The sequence below is a fragment of the Ananas comosus genome, linkage group 17 (assembly GCF_001540865.1).
Source record: "Ananas comosus cultivar F153 linkage group 17, ASM154086v1, whole genome shotgun sequence".
NCBI classification, from domain to species: Eukaryota; Viridiplantae; Streptophyta; class Magnoliopsida; order Poales; family Bromeliaceae; genus Ananas; species Ananas comosus.
In genome coordinates, this window is record NC_033637.1 from 4602306 (window position 1) to 4608461 (window position 6156).

Consider the following 6156-nt stretch of genomic DNA (forward strand, 5'->3'; position numbering starts at 1 on the left):
TATTATAAATATATATATATATATTAATAGTTTGCGGGTTCTGTTCATGCTTTGGAAGCACTGGGAGGCGCTCCGATGTGTCAAGTTGTTTTCGATGTTCGTTTCGAATCGCACGATCGGCTCGGGTTAGACTTGATCTGGAGTATTTGAAAGTATCTAGAATCAAATGTGCATATTTTGCGATTCCGATTGCGACCTAGTGGTGACCGAACGGTGCGCTCGAAAATACAACAGGCTGAAAATAAAGATCATTACAAATATAGATGATATGACATTTAAATTTTAAGATCAAAGTTATTGATCATTGTTTTATATTTGGGTATAAAAGAATTTTCTATCAACATTCAACGGTGCTTTGCGTATGTTCCTAAACGTTAACTTGTACGGCTCAACCTCACGCGCCGTTAAAATTAATTGATTTTTTAGTCCTATCGATCACTAGGAAAATGATATCGAAAAATTACAAATTAATATTTTGAGATACCTTCATTACTCTAGATCAACTTAATGAGCCGCATCGTGTCGATTATCCGAAAGTGCCGCGAATATCGCAAAACAATTGAAGCACGGAGAGCCATGCCGTGTCTCCAGAAACTCCGCCCGCTGCCTCTCTCTCTCTCTCTCTCTGTCTCTCTCATCGTCGTTCTCTCTCTTATCTCATTCTCTCTCTCTCTACGTCTCTATATATATATATATATATATATATATATATAATTGAGCTACTATGCTTTTAAAAGTATCAAATTATTGATACTTGTAGATTTCTAGCCATTGGATTAACGGATGTGCGATTAGAATGATGTGGGACTTCTAGAATTAAGTAAGTGGTTGGTTGAATAGTATAATCTAATAGGCAAAAAAATGATCAAAATGTTAGATCTAATGATAAAAAATTTACAAGTATCAAATGCTTGATACTTTTACAAACACTATAGCCGGACTATATATATAAAGAGAAAGTTGAGGTAGTATATATTGATAGTATATAAATAATATTTATTATTTATTTCTCTAACATTAAATTACTACTATTCCATCCGTACTATCACTGAACCTTAAACATTCAATGGTAAATAATAGATAGTGAATACTATTTTCTACCTGTTAATAGTATTATATAGAGAGAGTTGGACTATAATACTATTAATAGTGTGCAAATAGTATTTACTATTAACTTTTTGATCATTGAATGTCTTTAATTTAGTGGGGGTTAGTAGAATAGTAATAATCAAAGAGTGAATAAATTGATAATAAATATATTTCATATACTATTAATAGTATCACGGTGGCCTCACACTATTAAGTCGTTTTTAATGCTGAGACTTTTGAATTGACGATCGGTTCAATTAGACTTGATATAGAGTGTTGCAGTATCTAGAACATAAAACTTTGCGGGCTTAAAATCAACGACTTAAAACAAAAATCTCAAAAAAAGTGAAACTAAAATTTTTGATCAGAAATATTGGTCATGTTTTATATAATATAAAGAATTTTTATAAAAATTTTACGTGATTTGGATATTTCTACAGTGTTAACTTACAACTTGCTAATTACGACCATTAAAATTATTAATTTTAGTTCTTTTCGATCACTAGAATGGAGCTAATCGTCGATTCGGAAGTCCCACTATCGAAAACGATTTGATATATATATATATAGCTGGACTACTGTGCTCTCATGATCACGAAGGCCTCCGTGCTCCTGAGCCGTTTTTGATGATGAAATTTTCGAATCGACGATCGGCTCCGTTAGACTTAATCTAGCGTATTTGAAGTTTCTACAAAATAATTTTTACGATTTTTCGATATCATTTACCTAGCAATTGAAAGGATTCAAAATCAATAATTTTTAACGGCTGAAAATAAAAATTCTATAAAATGTGGTGATATAGCACTAAAATTTTTGATCAAAAATATTGATCTTGTTGTAGATAGTATAAAGAATTTTGTATCAAAATTTCATCTGATTTGAATATTTCTACACCGTTAAACTTGAAAACGGCAGATATCAGCCATTAAAAATTATTGATTTTGAATCCTTTTGATCACTAGGTAAATGATATTAAAAAATCACAAAAATTATTTTCTAGAAACTTCAAATACCCTAGATGAAGCCTACCGGAGCCGATTGTCGATTCGAAAATTCCATCATCGAAAACGGCTCAGGAGCACAGAGGCCTCCGTGCTCCTATATATATATTCATATATATATATATATATATATATATGTATCATATAGAGTTTGGACTGGCCTACTCATTAGTGAGCAAATTTCATTGTTGGTACCAAGTTTTTTTTAGCCTTTGGTATCAACTCTTTCATCATTTCTAACCATTGGATGTAAAATACTAGTAACCATGAGACACTCTACCTCAAGAGATCACTCAATTCTAACTACTAAGATCATCATACCTACAATTTTTCATCCATGGGTTAAAAAACTTGCATAGCAAAAAGAGGGTTTAATCTATTAATAGTGATTCCAGGTCTAATTCTATATTATATATTATATATAATATTATATCGATATATTATATAATATATAAATATGATATATATATTTGCTGAAAGATTTTTATTTTCAGCAGTTCATTTTGTGCCTACTTGTTTGCTAGGCAAATGAAGTAAAAAAATTATAAAATTTGATTTATAAATAGTTTCAATAGTGTAGATCATATCTAACAGAGCCGATCATCGAATCGGATGCTATATCGAAAACAACTTATAAGCATGAAGATCTCCGTATTTTCGAAAACATAGGAGCCTAGCGCGCGCGCGTTCTCTGTCTCTCTCTCTCTCTCTCTATATATATATATATAGAGAGAGAGAGAGAGAGAGAGAGAGAGAGAGAGAGAGAGAGAGAGAGAGAGTTGAGTTAGAATACTATCGATAGTAAACGAGTTTTGTTGCCATTCATTTGTTTTTTATGATAAAGCCTCTAAATCGACGATCGGTGTTGTTGAACATGATCTATACCACTTGAAGCGTTTAGAAATTAAATTTTAAATTTTTTCGACATCATTTGCCTAATGATCAAAGGTTTCAAAATTTATAATTTTAATGGTCGATATGAGGCATTTTTTCGTTTAACGGCGTAAAGATATCCAAATCAATTGAATTTTTGTTAGAAAATTTAAACTATTTAAAATAAGATCTATACTCTTGATTTTGATTACAAGACTCCTATTATTATTTTTTAAAGAATATTTATTTTTAGCCGTTCATTTTTTTGTCTACTAGATGCATAAGAGAGCAATATCGGAAATGTATGAAATTTGATTTTTAAACACTTCAAGTGGCATAGGTCATGTTTAACGGTGTCAATCATCGATTTGGAGGTTTCTTCATCGAAAACAAATAGGTGACGACAGAGCTCGTTTGCTATTAATAGTATTCTAGCTCAATTCTCTCTCTCTCTCTCTCTCTCCCCTATATATATATATATATATATATATAAATAAAATTAGGCTGGAATACTATTAATAGCACAAAGCTATTGGTGCTATTAGTTTTTTAACCTTTGGATTGAAAAATATGCGGTTAGGATGATTTGAGCCCCTTAAGGTTGAGTGGGTGGTTCGTTGAATAGTATTATCTAACGGATAAAAATAATAAAAAAATTAAATCTAACGGTGAAAACTCGATAACACCAAGCCTTTGGTACTATCGATAGTATTCCAGCCGAACTTTATACATATATTTTGATGGCCTTAAAAAAAAAAAAAAAGGTATATAAATCACTTGAATGTGACTGTGATGGTTCATAGAGAACTGCACGAATTCTGATCACCAGATCCAACCACCTGTCTCTTTTATTTGTGTATTTGTGTTTATTCTCTGCAACAATGGCATGCTGTAGGAATTAGGTATAGTATATGAAAACCGTGGTATAAATCACTTGAATGCTTTTATATTGGTATGTGGACGTAAATGGGACAAATTGCTTGGGGATTTTAATCTCAAATTGTTGAAGTGGATTTTGGGTTGAAGTGGATAAAAATTGGTTGGGGATTTTTATATAGGGCATGTTTGTTTCGGCGAAAGTGGACTTTGAATTGAAATAGATATTAGGTTGAAGTGGAGTTCGGTGAATCGACGTCGCATCTCGAAGCGCTCTTCTTAATTCGAATGTGCATTGACATCAAGCTCTTTTCAGCACTTAGTGGGGCGAATTTTTTCAGACCCATTAATTAAAAAATCTACATATTAAGAAAATTACAAGCTTTTTTTGTTGGCAAGTTTTTAGTTTCTGAACTTAATGTTAAATTATTTTTCAAACTTTTAATTTTTAGATCAGCCCGCTAACAGTTTAGAAACCCTCGGTGGTGTACATGTTCTCACTTTTCAGTGTTAAAAATAAAACAATTAAAAATCTCAAAATTATTAAATTTAAGAGTCTGAAAAATAATTTGACATTAAGTTTTGAAAATAAAAATGTCTAAAAAATTATTTTAATTTATTGATTTTCTTTTGTAATTTTTAATGTACATATGGGATCCCACGCCCATGCCCATGTGGCGACTGATCCCACAACCTCAAAGTAATTTTTGTCCTAATAAATGCAATATATAAGCTGCTATAAACTCAATTTTTCGCACAATTTTATTTGAGTCGCTAAAGTTTAATTTATTATAAATTGATTAGTTTATATATTTAATTTGATTATCAGTTAAAATGAGTGATGTTGTGACAATTGATTTCACAGTACGATGGTGATGATAAAATTGATATATAATTCAATTGCCATATAAAATTAGATTTAACCTTTATTTTAACGTTATTATCAAAAAAATGACCCAACAACAAAATCAATGCTAAGTTATGTCGGATGGTGTGCCAACTAAATTCGCATATTTCTCCATTGGATGGAACTTCACATTAGTAGCAGTTATGGCCTACACCTGGTGCATTCAATTTTTAATTATTATTATTATGAAAAAAGAATTCTGAACCAAGAAGGTACAATCAACACTATTATCTAAAATTATTAGCCAAATAATCTCGAAAAATTATAAAATTTAGTTTTCAAACATTCAATAATGTAGATAAAGTTTAGCGGAGCCGATCGTCAATTTAAAAATCGCATCATTGAAAACAACTTAGTAGCATGGAGACTTCTGTGCTACCAATAGTATACTCTCTCTCTCTCTCTCTCTCTCTCTCTCTATATATATATATATATATTGATTACCTATTACTAAGAAATCAGAAAATTACCGACTGTCCGTAGCGCAAGTGGCAAATAGTTTGGCGGTTGGTATTCGAAGTCCCAAGTTCGAATCTTAATTGATTCACATTTTCAGCTAAGTTTATTTCTAAATGAAATAAACGAAGCGAGTAACATGCTATCTATAACGTTGTTATTTGATTTGTAAGAAATAAGTTAAAAAGTTAATTAATGACTTTTCACTCAAGTCCTTTTGAATGATATCAAATATAGAACATATTTAGTGAGCTAAACTATGATTTTAAGATCCGGTGTATGAGGTGTACTTGTACATCAGGAGCAACCAATAATTTCCGATCGTTCAGTAACCAATGATATCACATCTCTTCCACTAATAAACCAATCAGGACAAGCCACGTACCCAGTCGTATGAAATTGCTATTACCTAATTGGGCTTTGCTCCCAGTCAACCGTTTGCGTAGTCGATGCGCGTAACTGTTACATGTGTGATGAGACATCAATAATATCAACGTGATTAGACATATGCATGCAATCATAGTACTTGAACAGAAATAAACTATATATGTTTTTGAGTAATGCTTTTATATATATATATATATATTTTTTTTTTTTTTTTTCTTTTGAGAGCTAGGTAGCACGCTACCCGCTTCGTTTATTTCATTTAGAAATAAAGAATTTAATTTTAAAAATATAATACTTTAAATTTAAAAGTGAAATTCTAAATTAGGGGAATTTCATATTACTATTTAAAACTAAATTTTCTGCAAAGATTTAAAATACAATTTATTCGCACCAGTTTAAAACGTAATGCTAAAAAACTTAGAGAGTATGATTGCTACAAATAGATTTTTCTAGAGGAATTTAAAATTACTATTTTAAATTTTAAATTCATGTTTAAAAACTAATTGAACCGATTGATTTGACTGATCAGACTTTGACCTATTCTTCAAAAATCTGATTTTAACCTAT